Source organism: Hyperoodon ampullatus (assembly GCF_949752795.1).
Source record: "Hyperoodon ampullatus genome assembly, chromosome: 1".
Classification (NCBI taxonomy): domain Eukaryota; kingdom Metazoa; phylum Chordata; class Mammalia; order Artiodactyla; family Ziphiidae; genus Hyperoodon; species Hyperoodon ampullatus.
In genome coordinates, this window is record NC_136914.1 from 212,324,882 (window position 1) to 212,336,899 (window position 12,018).

Sequence of the window (12,018 nt, forward strand, 5' to 3'; positions counted from 1 at the left end):
TCTAGGAGCCCATAACCTCATCTCTGAGCCATATCATTCCTGACCTCTGTTGGACCTGGCCAAGGAAGTTTGCATGTTATGAGGATGTATTAGTTACCTGTGGCTGCTGTAACAAAGTAACACAAAGTTGGTGGCTTCAAGCAATAGCTCTCACAGCTCGGGAGGCCAGAAGTCCGAGAGTCAGTGCGTGCTTTCTCCAGATGTTCTGGAGCCTCTTCCAGCTTCTGGTGGCTGTCTGCAGTCCTGGGTGTTCCTTGTCTTGTAGCCACATCACTCAGATCTCTGCTTCCATCTTCATATCGCTGCCTTGCCTCCTCTACCTCTCTCTTCTAAGGATACGTGTGATTGTGTTTGGGACCCCTGGATGATCCTGGATAAGACGCTTCTCTCTAGGTCCTTAACTTAATCACATCTTCCGCCATATAAAATAATATTCACAGGTTCTAGGATTGGGATATGGATATATATTTTAGGGGGCTACCCTTCAGCCCCACTACAGAGGCATTTGCCAATTCTGGGACAATTGCAGAGTCTTAGCACAGAATCCTCCAGAATGGACAGTTGTTCCAGTGTTGGTGGTGGTTTTGGACAAGTCTGTGCTGAAAGTGATTATTATAGAAGGTGGTTTTCCATTTCAGATAATGGAAGGTTCACTTTTTATTCTGATGATGTGAATGCATGTAGGGTCAGAGGGCCTTTTGTCTGGACCCAGGATGTGAAGAGAGGAAGCACCTGGGAGCAGTGGCCTGAACCTGAGCTTGGGGAATCCTCCATCTGACTCCCTCACTGTGTGTCCTTGGGTAATGCCTTCATCTCTCTGAGCCTCTCTTTCTTCAGCTAACACGTAGTGACAATATGTCATTTTGTCAACATGATAAGTGTCATTTTGACAGATTCTTGTGAGGGCTAAAATGCAGAGTGCCTGGAATAGTACATCATAGTGTTTATTATTATCACAAAAGCAGAAGGTCAGTCATAATTATTTGTTTTCTTTATTTCTCCTTGGGATTCTGCTAGTCCGGGTCTTCAAACCCAGGTTAGAGAATAAAAGAGATCTGGATGTGGAAGACACGTCCCCATTGTGGAGTCGAGGGACCATGGCCCTGGGACGCTGTGACTACTCAGTCATTCACCTTACCTGGGACTTAATGACCCCATGAATATTTTTTCTACCTTTTGGGGCACCGCAGCTGTGGCTGGCATGCTTTCTGTGGTATGTAAATATGTGGGTTTTTTTTTTTTTTTTTTTTGCGGTACGCAGGCCTCCCTCTCACTGCTGTGGCCTCTCCCGTTGCAGAGCACAGGCTCCGGACGCGCAGGCCCAGCAGCCATGGCCCACGGGCCCAGCCGCTCCGCGGCATGTGGGATCCTCCCGGATCGGGGCACAAACCCGTGTCCCGTGCATCGGCAGGCAGACTCCCAACCACTGCACCACCAGGGAAGCCCTGTAAATATGTTTTAATTAAAGCCCTTTGGAAAGAAGCTAAGAGCCTAAAAGTCTCTTGTGCCTCAAGGCAAGTGCCAGAAACCGGAGCTGGGAATCACTAATAAACAAGGCTAGAGGTTTGATTCTCTAGAGGGTTCCCATCTGGAGTTGGCGTCCTCATCTCCCATTTCAAATCTGGTTCAGCATGCCCAGGTGTGTGCCAATGGCAGAAGCCTGGGTGAATCCTGGTGTGGGTATGATGGGCAACACTAGTGAATTCTGAGCCTGGACCATGGATTTTTTTTTTTTTTTTTTTTTTTTTTTTTTTTAAATTATTATTTATTTATTTGGCTGTGTTGGGTCTTCGTTTCTGTGCGAGGGCTTTCTCTAGTTGCGGCAAGCCAAGACCACTCTTCATCGCGGTGCGCGGGCCTCTCACTATCACGGCCTCTCGTTGTGGAGCACAGGCTCCAGACGCGCAGGCTCAGTAGTTGTGGCTCACGGGCCTAGTCGCTCCGCGGCATGTGGGATCTTCCCAGACCAGGGCGCGAACCCGTGTCCCTTGCATTGGCAAGCAGATTCTCAACCACTGCGCCACCAGGGAAGCCCCATGGATTTTTTTTAAAGCTGGCATTTTGTGAGTGCACTTGATGGGAGCTGTAAGCACATTGATTCCTTGATTCATTCATTCATTTAACAACTATTTTTTGAGCACCAGTTTGCACCAGGTACTGTTCTAGGAACTGGCACATAGATCTGGGGGGAGGCAGGTTGGTCTCTGTTTTTCCCTTTGAGCTCAGTCCTGCATCATCTTAACAAGACAGAGTCTTTAAGGAAAGGGGCCACAAACATTCCTGAGGCCTGGGCAAGCCACTCACCTGGAAAGTGGCTTCATATAAGGATAATGACCAGAGGATGTGCTAAAAACTCTACCCGTGTTTCTCATTTAATCCTCCTGGGAATTGAAATTGCTTTTATGTTCATTTCACAAGTGTAGAAAGTGAGGCTTAGGAGGGTAAGTGGCTTTCTCAAAGACAATATCTGGGAAGTAGTGAGCCCAGGATTTAACCCAAGGCAGCCCGACTCAGGAGCCTGCACAGCTAAATACCATGCTGTACTCCTCCTCCTCGTGAAGTCACAGACCATCTGAGTAGCTGGGGAGAGGCAGAGGACGGAGCTAGTTTGATTCATGGCCTTGGGAGAGGCTTTTGCTATGAGATCACAGGGTCCTTTCCCTCTGTGTGTGCAGAAGTTTTTTTTCTCATTCTGGTTCCTGTGCATGTAATAATAATAAAGACAGTTAATAATTAGATAGATTGCACTATTTTTTTTGGTTTGTTTTTGGGTACGCGGGCCCCTCACTGTTGTGGCCTCTCCCGTTGCGGAGCACAGGCTCCGGACGCGCAGGCTCAGCGGCCGTGACTCACGGGCCCAGCCGCTCCACGGTACGTGGGATCCTCCCGGACCGGGGCACAAACCCGTGTCCCCTGCATCGGCAGGCGGACTCTCAACCACTGCGCCACCAGGGAAGCCCTATTTTGTTTTTTTTTTTTAAATGTATTTATTTATTTGGCTGCACCAGGTCTTATTTGTGGCGTGCAGGATCTAGTTCCATAATCGAACCCGGTCCCCCTGCATCGGGAGCATGGAGTCTTAAATCGCTGGACCACCAGGGAAGTCCCTGGATTGAACTATCTTGGACTCAGTGCTAGAAGTTGTAGAATCCGAAAATTAGAAGTATATGTATTATAATATTGTATATTATATTAGATGTGTTTCTCAGATTGTGGGTTGCAACTGGGTAGTGCATTTAAGTCCCACTTAAGAAATATATTGTCACTCCAAATCATGAGCATATTTTTCTCTCTTTTCTTCTAGAAGCTTTATTGTTTTACCTTTCATGTATAAATCAATAATCCAGCTGGTATCAATTTTGATATATGAGGCAAGGGTCAAATTTCATTTTTTTCTGTATGGGTGTCTGGTTGACCTAGCATAATTCAATTGACAGTATGGTTGTGGATCTGCTTCTTGACACTTTCTATTCCACTGATCATTTTCTAGCTTGGTGCCAATACCACACTGTTTTAATCACTGTATCTTTGTAATAAGTCGTGCTATATGGCATGTAAGTCCTTCAATTTTGTTCTCCATCAAGATTATCATGACTTTACTGGCCTTCGCATCTCTATATAAATTGTAGAATTAGATTGTCAACTTCTGTCTACACATACAAAAACACACAACCTGCTGGACTTTTTATTATGATTGTGATGAATCTGTTCTACAATTTGGGGAAAAAAGACATCTTAGCAATATTGAGTCTTCTAATCCATGAACATTGTCTATCCCTTCATTTATTTATGTATTCCTTAATTTCCCTCGATAATGCTGTATTCATTTGCTAGGGCTGCCATAACAAAATACCACAGATGGGATGGCTTACACAGCCAAAACTTATTTTCTCACAGGTATGGAGGCTAGCAGTCTAGGATCAAGGTGTTGGAGTTTTGATTTCTTCTATGGCCTCTCTTTTTGGCTTCCTGCTGTGTCCTCACGTGGTCTTTCCTCTGTGTGTGTCTGTATCCCCATCACCTTTTCTGATAAGGACACTGGGGATGTTGGACTAGGGCCCTCCCATATGTCCTTTTTACCTTAATTACCTCTTTAAAGGCCCCTCTTTAACGGGGCTTAGGACTTCAACACATGAATTTGGTGGGGGATGCAATTTAGCCCATAACAAATGTCTTATGGTTTCATGTATAGAGGTTTTGTATGTCTTTCATTCAACTTATCCCTAGATATTTTATATTTTTTAAAATTATCATAAGTGGTATTTAAAATGTTTTACATACTATTTGATTATTGCTAGTATATCAAATTATACTTGATTTTTGTATACTGACCTTTTATCCAACAGCCTTGCTAAATTCACATATGAATTCTAATAGATTAGCTATAGCTTTTTTGGATGTTTCTATCCACACAATATGTTATCTGCAAATACTGAGAATGTTATTTCTTCCCTTTTCCTTCCCTTCCAATCTTTATACTCCCTCTTCTGCCTTCTTTTTTTCCTTTATTGTGCTGGCAAGAGCCTCCAATAGAACGTTCAATAGGAGTGGTGATATTGGACTTCTTTGTCTTTTTTCTGAACTCAGGGAAAAACATCCATGATTTCACCATTAAGTATGTATAGTGTCAGCTGTTTTTGTAGATACATGTTATCAAATTAAGAAGATTCCTTCTTAGTCTTAGTTTGTTGAGAACGTTTCTCACAAACTCAAAGGGTGAAAAGGCGAGCCACAGGTAGGAGATAATATTTGTAACACATTTATTTGATGAAGGACTGATATCCAGGAATTAAAAAGTTCCTAAAAATCAAAAGAAAAGATAGCTTAATCAATTGAAATAAGGCAAAACCCCAAACTAAACAAAATGAAAATGAGACTAGGTAATTCACAAAAAAGGGATATCCCAATAGCATAAGTTTACCTTAGTAGATGATCATAGCAGCTTCATTCATAATGGCCCCAAACCGGACACGTCCACATTGTTCATCAATAGTAGAATGGATAAATAAATTGTGGTTTTCATACAATGGGCAGTTTTCATCCAAAGCCCTCAAGATCCCTCTGGACTTTTCTCATAGATGATATATGCTCCATTCCACTGAAATGCTGGGAATGGTATTGGGTAGGGGAGGGGGACAAAAGCCCTCTCAGTTGATTGTCTTGCATGGAGCAGGTATTAAAAGACTGTAGCTATGACTGCCATGTGGTCTACAGCCTAGGGCCTGAGGAGCGAGTCACCACAGCCAGAAGTCATGAACCAAGGCTTTTGAAAAAATATTTAATGGCCCCTATTCATTTGGTTTATGGAATTATGAAGAATTCAGGTTAAGCGATGTTAATTTCCTCTGGGTTCTCAAGGTAGTGGTGGTTACTACTTAGAACAAAACAAGCTATGCACTGCCCACTCATTCACATCCCTGTTAGCTTTGTGAGACCAAGTGTGGAAGGAAATTCACAGTGAAGGATGTGGATGGAGTGGGGCTACTGGAATGGCCTCTAAGGATAAATAATATAGTAAAGCATTAAGCTTCTATTAATAATTTTTCAGATAATACCCTGCTAGAAACCACTCTGGTGTCTGTATTTGCTTTTCAAGGTGCAAGTGTTGAGGGGGAGGGTGGAAATGGGAAATCGTGCGCTTGTTATGAAATTAGAGCCCACCCTTGGTGTCAGGGTGTGTGTGGGGGTCCCTGTTTAGCCCCCCACCCCTACCCAGGGCATCAGAATTCCCAAGAGGGTGGTGTGGAGACATGTAAGTATTCCAGGAGGGCTTTGTAAGGCAAGAGCAGCTGCTCTAAACAGAGTCAGACTGTCTCCTTCCAAGAGCTGGGAAGAAGGACCAGAGGAAACTGTAGCCCAGAGAAGGGGACCCAAGCATGTCTTGCTTCAAGCCGCACAGCTGGGTCCTGGCAGGTTCTAGGCTAGACGCCATGATTCCTTGCACTCTAGACCAGGGACCTTTCCAGTAAACTACCCCAGCTTTGAATCCTCTACTGACTGGCTTTGAGGATGGGGAATTTGCATCCTACTGCCGCTCCACGACTTGTTCCCAATCTTGGGTGGGTGTCCAAGTCTGAGGACTCCAGTGCGATGGAGGACTGGAGTGTGCAGCTCACAGGAATACAGAAGCCACCGTTAGCACACGCCTCTGACATGCCAGGCACCACACTAGGCTCCCGGGCATCTCGCACGGCACGCATTATTTTATTTGTTCTTCACCCAAATACTATGGTGGGAGTCTTCCTATTTCCATTGTCATAAGAAGGAGCTAAGCAACACATTCAGCATCAGTCAGCCGACAAGTGGCAGAGCTGGAGTTAAAATTAGCCGATTCTCTTCAATTACCCAATGAATGAGAATCTTAAAGAGAAACTGAGTCCTGACATTTCTCTGAGGTTTTGGAAAAGCTGTTAGGACTAAGCTGGACTGGGATATCTGTCCACTTGGGAGAAACAGGGCCACCCCATGGGGAACCCTATGTCCTGTGGCTGTCATGCCCTAGGGTTAGGGTGGTGTGTCGTGGGAAGGTACTAAGTGGCCCTGACTCCAGGGCTGAGGACCTGGATGTTCTCTTTCTCTTGGTTCCAGGAGCTGTGACCTCACCTTGTACCACCAGCTGTGGCGAGCAGTGAGGTGAGTCCAATCGGACCCTGAGTGCAACCCCCGGATGGTCGATCCTGGAGGCCAGGTGGGTGCTGGATGGATGTGTGTAGTTACCAGGGCCCAGCATTTGAGGGTTCCTGAGTGCAACTCACTGAGGTGATACTGGGAAGTCTCTCGGGTGCCTCAAGGCTGGTTGGGCATCTGAGGAGAAGGGCTCGGCCTTGGGGGCAGAGAGCCTGGCCTCTGCCGACAGCCTCTGTTCTCCCCAGGAAGGGGCTGGGCCACCGCGCCGCATCCTCCTGCCCAGCCGTCCCCTCGGCCCCACCTCCACCTTATATAATGGCACATTATACAACATTGCAAAGCAGGTGGTATTTTTAAAGACAGCAAGTGAGCAGTTTTTTGGCCTAAATTTGGGAATGAAACAGATGGATTTTTAAGACTCTGGGCTTTTCCTATGAATAGTAACCCTTGTTCTCCTCTGCTTTTAAACACCAGTTTCAAGACCACCTCTAGCAACCAATCAGCACTCTATCTAATTATAACAAAATTCTTAGCTCTGTCTGCTGCTGCTCGGACAAGTGGGGGGCACTGGATCAATTTCTGGAGCCAGGCAGACTTGCCAACAACAATTTTCTTTTTCCCAGAGGGCCTCGGAGGCCGGCAGCAGGTTCCAAGCCCTTCCTCTTCTGCCCGCTCGGCGTGGGCTCCCTGACAGCGAGTTTGAAAAGGGTTACAGAGAGGCAGATAAATGCTAGGCTTGTTGCAGCCTTCCTGACAGTGCAGACCCCCGCGCCAGTGAGCTCATGCCTGCCTCATTACACTTGGTGCCAGATTTTTTCCATTAACAGGTAATTGAGTAGAAACTAAAATAAGCGAAGTTTGTTTCATCCCTTGGATTTTCTTGCTGGGGTTTAAAAGAAAAACACTTTAGCTTCGTTAGTGGAGGAGTGTCCTTGAAAACGTATTTATGTTTTCCCAGTGATTTGTCGCTTGGTAGGTGTAATGAGCCCGTTCCCCCGGCCTCTCCCTTCTTGTTTTTATTCTTTAAGGGCCATAATATTCAGAGAATAGGAGCTGGTTTCCTGGACCCCTGGCTGTCTGACACCCTGTTTTAAGAGTGGATGGTGGGTGGGAGGGAGGGAGACGCAAGAGGGAAGAGATATGGGAACATACGTATATGTATAACTGATTCACTTTGTTATACAGCAGAAACTAACACACCATTGTAAAGCAATTATACTCCAATAAAGATGTTTAAAAAAAAAAGTGGATGGTGAAGTGTGTTCTGGAAAATCACCCATAGAAGCCTGTTGATCACACAGCCTCAGCCCGCAACCTACAGAGGCCAGGTGGCAGGTGCCCCCAGGCCAGCCCCGCCCCCGTCTCTGTGCCCTGCGCCTGCGCATGAGCTCCAGGTGGAGGGCGTCGCAGGCTGCCTGAAGCAAAGCAAGGTTTGGTCTCCTTTTCTCTCTCTGCGGCTTTCTTTTTTTTTTTTTTTTTTTTTTTTTGCGGTAAGCGGGCCTCTCACTGTTGTGGCCTCTCCCGTTGCGGAGCACAGGCTCCGGACGCGCAGGCTCAGCGGCCATGGTTTACGGGCCCAGCCGCTCCGCGGCATGTGGGATCTTCCCAGACCGGAGCACGAATCTGTGTCTCCTGCATTGGCAGGCGGACTCTCAACCACTGCACCACCAGGGAAGCCCTTTTGCGGCTTTCTTTATGTGTGCCCAACCCAGGTTCTAATTTCACAATTTGCTATTCCAGGAACAGATGTTGTGTGAACCCTGAGGTCTCCAGTCTTCCTGTTTCCCATCTCGCTGGGCTCCTATCTCAGCTGGTCTGTTTTCAGCTTCGAGAAGATTCCTCATCACTGCCCAGACGCAAGTTGTCTATTAGGGTTGGAGCTTGGATGGTGTGAGTGTGTGTAGTACTTGAAATCCAGAGAGAGAGAGAGACGAGACAGAGACAGACAGAGAAGGGGGCCCTGCCTCCACACTTAGGAGTCTTCATCTTCATTTTACCTGGAGCACCAGAGAATCATGGCTTTATTTCCATCGTGAACCCTTTGGAAATTCTGGTGAGTGCGAATGCCCATCACCCCCCCACCCCATACACACACACATGCACAAATGTATATGCTTGATTACAAACAACAGGCTGCATATGTTTTCAGTAGTTAATGAGCTCCGGTGGCCCTCAGGATAAGAATCACTACAGCAGGCAGGCAGGGCCAATGAAGCAATGTCATTAAAGCAATTTTTTTTTCTACAATTGTTCACTCCTCCACACACCTGACATAGAAGTCTTTGTGAAGGAAAGACAGCTCCAGAAATTTGTGACTTCTGGATGAACAAACTTAGCTCACATGCCTGTGTTCATTTGGCATTCTACCAGTAATAATAACCATAGCTAACATTTTCACATCTCTGCTTTGTGCCAGTGCGGGGTGTCCTTCTAACAGGGATGGTGTAGATTAGGTCCCTGCCCGCCCAGAGCTAACATTCCAGGGGAGGGTGGGGAGACACACAATAACCAAGTAAACAAAAGGGCCCCTTGAGATTTCAGTAAGTGCTGCAGGGAAATAAACCTGGTGACATGCTGGGTAAGAGCCTCCAAGCCTTTAGGAGGGCCCCTCAGGGAGGTGCTGTGTCATCTGAGGCCTGAAAGTTGAGAAGGAGTTTTTCTACGTCTGTCTCACTATCGGTGCCTGACTCTTTGCATCCCCACAGCCTCCCAAAGCGCTCTTAGCAGCTCCATTTCACAGATGAGCACACTGAGGCCCAGAGCGACCTGCCCGGGCCATGCGAGTGAGGGAACCGGAACTGGAGCCAGGCCTCTCAGGCAGATCCCTGAGCCTGTGTTCTTCCTTTTTTTAAAAATAGCTTTATTGAAGTATAATTTAAATACCAGAAAACTCACTTGTTTTAAGTGTACAACTCAGTGACTTTGAGGAAATTTACAGAGTTGTGCAACCGTCACCACAATTCAATTTTAGAACATTCTCATCACCCCAGAAAGGTCCCTCTTGCTCATTTGCAGTCACACCCTGTTCCCACGCCCAGCCCTGGGCAACTGCTCATCTACGTTCTCTCTGTGTAGAGTTGCCTTTTCTTCACATTTCCTATACATGGAGTCATACATTACATAGTCTTTTGTGCCTGGCTTCTTTTATGTAGCACAGTGCTTCTCAACCTTTTTTTCATTATCATTCACACCCTCCCCAAGGGGAAAAATTATATTTAATTAAAATTCTCCCTAAAGACAGAAATTAAGTACTAAGGATTTTGTCAGGTAGGGTTGAACTTTGGAAAGCCACAAACTATTGTAAGAGCTAAGAATTTTTTGCCCCCAACTTTCTCCCTTTTATTTTAGGGCTTTATCATCTGGCGGAGAATGTAAGATTTAGCGTAATATTAGGGGTTTTTTGTTTGTTTGTTTGTTTTTTGGCCATGCCACATGGCATATGGAATCTTAGTTCCCTGACCAGGGGTCAAACCCGCATCCCCTGCATTGGAAACTTGGAGTCTTAACCGCTGGACCACCAGGAAAGTCCCAGCATAATGTTGTTGAGGTCCATCCTGTGCTTTCCTCTTGATCGTGTGTAGTATTTCATTGCATGGACTTGCTGCATTTTGTTTATCCATTCACCAGTTAATGGGCTTCGGGGTTGTTTCCACTTTTTGGCTATCAAAGTCTTTGCCTTTAAACACCATACTGAATCCCTCAGCCCGCTCCCCATTTGAGGAAGAGCCCTTGGGCATCTCAGTGCTGCTTTGGGAAGATGAAATCACCCTCATTATCTCAGTTTCGCCATCCGTAGACTGGAGGTAATAATCCTTAGGCCACAGGATTGCCATGGCAAGGATCTACTGCCACTGCCTAGTAGATGGCAACAGCTCAGTGTATGTCAGTGACCCTGCCCACCCCCTCATCCTTTCCGTGGGGAAAGGTGACCCCTTTGAAATCTTCCCCGCTGTGTTCCTTCCAGCTCCAGCTTCAATCTGTGTCTCCACGGATTATGTAATGTCTGACATTATTATTTCCTCCTTTTTCTCTTGTGTTATTCAGGTCAAACCCAACATTGTTCCTTAACAGGAATCTCAAGTATTTCTTTCCTCCTAGCACTTGTCTTCTGGTCTTAGCCGTTGACACATTTCCAGGGACCAATTGATTTCATCTGCTTCTAAGAAACTAGGCCTCCTGCAGGGGACTGGGGGGAGGGTAGTGCATGCGGATGCTGCAGTAAAATGAGCACTGGACTGCGAGTCCGGAGGCCGTGCTTCAGACCAGCTGGGCTGAGTGGCCCAGGCCCAACCCCAGACGCATTTGTATTAACTTCTCCTTCCGCAAAAGGTATCCTCCGTTAAACGGGCTGGCCTCGCAGGGTCATGAGGAGCAAATAAGAAATTGACTTGGAAAGTGCCTTGTAGATGGTGAGGCCGTTGAGAAAAACAAAGACTGTGGTATATCCCCACTGTTGTTGGGGACCTGCCTGTGATGCTCTCCTGTTTGGGGGCCTTGGGCAGGGGGAGGGAGATGTGCATGTCCAGTGCCCAGGGTCTCAGGCTCCTGCTGCTGCGCCTTAAGACTTGAAACAATTCCATGCGAGCGTTGGGCCCAGTGTGTTGGGGAGGAGAGACATTGTAGAACTGGCCTGAGCGAGCCTCGCCCTGCAGGGAGTGTGCACCCCTGTAAACTCCTAGGCCTCGAGGGCCGAGGGAATGGCCAAAGAGAGGCAGACGGGCAACAGCCATGTCCCCTGCACACTTTGGTTTTCACCCCATTTCGGGCCTCCTTGTCCTCACCCCCTACCCTCCTCTCCTGCCATTGACCAGACCTGGGTGGTGGGGAGCCAGCTGGGTTTGTGTCCTTTGGGTCAAAAAGGATACTTCCTGGGAACCAGTTGAGCAGAGTGGTTAAGAGGGAGAACTCTGGAGTCAGCCTGGCTGGGTGTGAACCCCCGGCGGTGTGGTTTCCTGGCTGAGCCTGTTGGCCAAGTTAAGGAACTTCTCCAAGCCTTGTTTCCTCAGCCATAATGTGGAACTAAGACACTGCCTAGTTCCGGGAGGCTCAGATGAGAAGTGCTTGGGTCGACGTTTCACACTTGGGGTCTGTACCATGAACACTGGTTATTATTACGCTCCTGTTGCCCTGTGTTCTCTGGGGCAGGAGAGAGGAGAACACCGACCAAGTGCAGTCATCTAGGAGGAAGAAGACAGTGGCCTGCATGATGTGTTTTTGGAAGGCCACCAGACTCAGATTTGCTCCCAAGGCCTGAGACACCCCATGGAATCGTTCAGTGTGGCCCTGAGGGCCTTTCGGTCTCCCCAGTCCCCTGTTCAAGTGCAGACAGCCCACGGGAGGGCTGACAGCTTCAGCCTTCTCAGCTGAGGCCCAGAGAAAGAGGCCTTGTGA